Source organism: Pyxicephalus adspersus, chromosome 7 (assembly GCF_032062135.1).
Source record: "Pyxicephalus adspersus chromosome 7, UCB_Pads_2.0, whole genome shotgun sequence".
In the NCBI taxonomy this organism is placed as follows: domain Eukaryota; kingdom Metazoa; phylum Chordata; class Amphibia; order Anura; family Pyxicephalidae; genus Pyxicephalus; species Pyxicephalus adspersus.
Genome location: NC_092864.1, coordinates 9099290 through 9103717, shown reverse-complemented (window position 1 = coordinate 9103717; position 4428 = coordinate 9099290). Strand labels below are relative to the sequence as shown.

Sequence of the window (4428 nt, the reverse complement as noted above, 5' to 3'; positions counted from 1 at the left end):
CCGGGGACACAGGAATAAAAGATTAGAGAATGATATAAAAATGAAAGACTGCGAGGAATTTACCAAACGATGAAGACGACCGTCTGGAACACAATATCTAAAGAACATTTGCAGCGTTTATGAGCGTCGCTATAGCAACGCAGAAATTTCTCGCAATTTACCCAAACTGGTCTGTTTTACAATCTGTTTCCTGAACCCCTTTGTTGTGGTTAATGTCAATCTCTTTCTTTTTTTATCTCTCCTGTATTTTGTGCGTGAGACATTCTATACTGACGTTGTGCCGCGCGCTATACGCTACTCCCATGGCGTTAACAAAAGATTTCATCGCTCCTGAGATAAACAATGCGTGAATTAAACATCATCGGATAATAAGCTCAGAGGAGAAGCGTGGGATGTGGAAATTGTCCAGAACGCTGGAGAATGTGTTTAATGTGTTCATAATGAGACGCTCCACGCTCCGGAGGGGGGGATTGAACTCAAGGCCTTGATGGCTTCTCCTTCAAGAGACACTGTGCGTGAAGAGTAAAGAAGCAATTGTTTACCTGGATAACCACCGCTCAACACCCTATAGTGATCAAAGTTCTGTCTGATTGAATATTGCTGGGAACTACTACTTTTAAAGTACAGAGTTCAGCCAATCAGATTGCTCTGTCAGTTGCTACAGTAAACATCAGGGGGTGTTCCTACCTGCTTCTGAAAACCAGCAGCCAATAGGAATATTCCTCCATGTTTACTGTACCAATGGGCAGAGCTGTGAAGTTATAGTAAACAGCAGGGAGTACTGCTATTGGCTGCTGCTTTCCAGGAAGCACTCCTGCCCCTGACAACTAGCAACCAATAAATGCACCCTATTACTTACTATAGTAATGGGCAGAAATGTTTTATAGTATAGTGTTATAGCAGTTATATTAAACAGCAGTGAGTGCTTCTATTAGCTAGTGGTTATCAGCAGCAGGATCACTTCCTGATAACCAGCAGCCAATAGGAACACTCCACTGTTCACCATAACTACACGGCTATGCATGTTACTAAAGTAAGTAATGGGGGGGTGTGCATCTGTGGGCTTCTGGTTGTCAGGAAGCAATCCTGCCCCTGACAACCAGCAGCCAATAGGAACACTCTTTCACATTTACTATAACAATGGAAGGGCTGCTTCGGTATGATAAACAGAAAGGAGCGCTCCTATTGGATTCTGGTTGTCAGTGGCAGAAAAGCATTCTGGTAACCATCAGCTAATAGGATTTCTGGCCATTGTTTATTATTACAACAACTCTGTCCATTGCTATAGTAAATAACCGGGCGTGCACCTATTGGCTCCTGCTGTATACCCTAACTACCTATCTCGCCCAATGTCATCATAATTTTCAGGGGAGTACCACCTATCAGCTTATGGAACATCCAACACCCAATAAGGGTGCTCCCTGCTGTTTACCACATCTCCACAGCTGCTTCTGTTGTCATAGCAAACATCAAGAGGAGGGGTTTTTGTCTGCTGGTTGCCCAGAAGTACCCCTGCCTCTGACAACCAACAACCAATAGGAGCGTTCATAATATTTATCATGACAAAAAGGAGAGCTTTGTTATAGTAAACAGGGAGAATTCCTATTAGCTGCTGGTTGCCAGGAAGTGCTCCTGTACTGGACTACCAGCGGCCAATGGAATCATTTCACACAGCTTTACCCATTGGTATAGTAGCTATTGGTAAGCTCTGCTATTGGCTGTTGGTTGTCAGGGACAGGGACTTCTTGGCAACCTTCAACCAATAACTGCACCGCCTGATGCTTACAATACCAACAAGTAGCGCTGTGTAGAAAAAGTATACAGCAGGGATCATTCCTATTGGCTGGTGGTTGTTTGGATCTCTTCCAGCTTTATAAGTCTTACTTAATTCAAGGCTCGATCAACCATTGATTATAGGTTGCTCTCCCCTGCCACCTCTATTGCCCAACACACCTTGTAATGCAAGTCCTCTTCAACATGGCGGCTAACTTTAAACCGCACAAAGCAAACAATTTACAGATAAAGAATCTCCATACACCTTACATCTTCATTATTCCTGTGAAGGGTTAAAGCGGTGTTATCTTTACAGCCACCTGAGACAGGAAGAGGCCTCCGAGCTGACTTCCTGTCACTCACGTTGCCGCGGCAACAGCCAGCGTCATGTAATCTTCCATGTTGATGACGGTTCGGCTTTCCTCGGGGTCACCAAACAGAAGCTTCTTATCTGCCTGTAAGAAAAGCCACAAAACCGCCTTAGGCCTCACTGCCTTGTCTGTACGTCCCCAATGTGACCATAGCCATCTTACACAGGAAATACATGCGTGTCACGTCACGCTGACCTGCACCCTGTCACCTTCAAGTTTATTCTGCTCAAATTTTAGACCCAGTGATGGTTTTTGGGCCTCTATGCTTCTCCATGCAAGGCAGGCAGATCTTGACTGGTGGGAGGAGCCTGCAGAGTGCTGTACATTGCTTCCTGAAGATATCTCAGCAGTACTCCTCCACCAGAACCCTCAGCCGTGATTTACTTTCACTTCCAGTTTTAACTACACCTCCAAAAAAAAGAAAAATCACCCAGAATTGGCATCAGAAGTGTGTAGGGTGCACGTAGTGATTGATGCAGCTGCCTGGCAGCGGGGGGGCAGTGCAGGGGTTAGGCGCTGACACCTTATATGTGAGGTTTCGCACACAGGCCTATCATGCTACCCAGCCTTTCAGAGGACGCCCAGACCACAGGAAGTAACAGCCGCCCCCAGAGTCACCCGTCACAAATTGTTCTTTCCTGTCTAACTGCACCACATACAATGCAAAGCTGCAGCAGCTGCATCAGATCTGCAGTTTTTGCAGGATTTGACTATTATTGCAGATTTTCATAAAAATAAAATTGACTGATATATTAATGAGTTTACTTTATTTTTAGGGCAAGTGAAGGTCTGACCTTTATATGAAAATTAGAGATCCTGTGATCTGCCCCCCTGTTATCAATCATTTACCTGAATTACCACCATGCCACCTTTCATACATCAATCAGAATTAGTTCTGTAAGGATACAGCAGGGATTGGTCCCTGACAACCACCAGCCAATGGGATGACTCCCGGCTTTATTCCCTAACAACCGCAATATAACATCCTGTCCTGGTGTTAAGGTATACAGCTGGGAGCTTTCCTATTGGCTAGCAATGTAGCATTCACCTCTGTATTCCTACAAAGCTCAAAGCTGCATCCACTAGCTGTGTATTCACATGACTAGAGGGGGAATTATCAATTATTATGTATTTTACCTGCAAGGGGGAAGGAGAGAGAGGAGGGGAAAAAGAAAGAAAAAAGAATGAGAGAGGGGAGAAAGACTACAAAGAGGGAGGGAGCAGAGAAAGAAGAGAGAATGGGGAAGGATGGAGAGAGAGAGAAGAAGGAGAAAGGACAGCAAGAGGAAGGGAAATGAAGAAAGAGAGGGGAAGAAAAGTAGAAGAGAGGGGGCGAAGAGAAGTAAGAAGAGAGAGAAATAAAAAGCAAGGGAGGAAAATAGGGGGGGTGGGAGAGGAGAACAGATGGGAGAGAGAGATATGAAAGGAAAGAGAGAAAAAAGAGGAAGGTAGGAGAGAAGAGTGAGAGTGAGGAGAAGAGAAAAAAGAGAGTGATAAGGAGAAAGAGGTTAGAGAGGATAAAAAGAGAAGGGGAGGGTAGAAGGAGAAAGAGTAAGATAAGGAACGGGGAGAGGGAGTGAAAAGGGAGAGAGAGAGGAGAGCAAGGTGAGGAGAGGGAAGAGAGCTAGAGAGAGAAGAAAGAAAGGGAAAAGATCAAAGAGAAAGAAGAGAGTAGGATGAGGCAAGAGTAAGATGGAGAGGGAGAGAGAGATAATAGAAAGATAAAGAGAAGAAAGAGAGAGGAGAGGATACAAGGGGATGAGAAGAGTGAAGATGGAGAGAGGAGAGAGGAGAGAGGGAGGAATGGGGGGAATATGGAAAGAGAGAAAGGAGAAAAGAGAAATAAAGAGAAGAAAGGATGAGGAGGATGGAAGGAGAAGTGACAATTAGGGTTTGAGCTATAATAATTCTGGGATGGGTGGTGTTAATATGGTAACATGATTGGGCGCACTCTGTTAGTTGAGTCGTAGGTAGCGCTAATGGTTGCTAGGAAGGAGGGAGGGTGGTTATCATGGGGTGACTGATAATATTGAGCTCTATTAATCATAGCTTTATTGATGCTGACCTGTTTACATTGTAGTACAGTGTTTGAAAATGGTTGAAAAAAATAAAATACAGGTAGGCTTAGTGTTAGGGTTACAGAGAAAATTAGTGTTAGATTTACAGGGAGGGTTAATCTTAGGGTTACAAGGGGAAGGTAGTGTAAGGGTTACAGAAAGGGTAAAAACTAGCGTTACAAGGAGGGTTAGTGTTATAAGAGCATGTTATTGTTAGTAGGGTTAGG

At 44.3% G+C, this 4428-nt stretch overlaps 1 protein-coding gene across 1 annotated transcript in view; it reads left to right on the top strand.

Annotated features, from left to right (window-relative positions):
- The window catches only part of LOC140335034 (cytoplasmic phosphatidylinositol transfer protein 1-like), a 50244-nt gene that overhangs the window by 23528 nt on the left and 22288 nt on the right, over positions 1-4428 (top strand). The window lies entirely within an intron of this gene.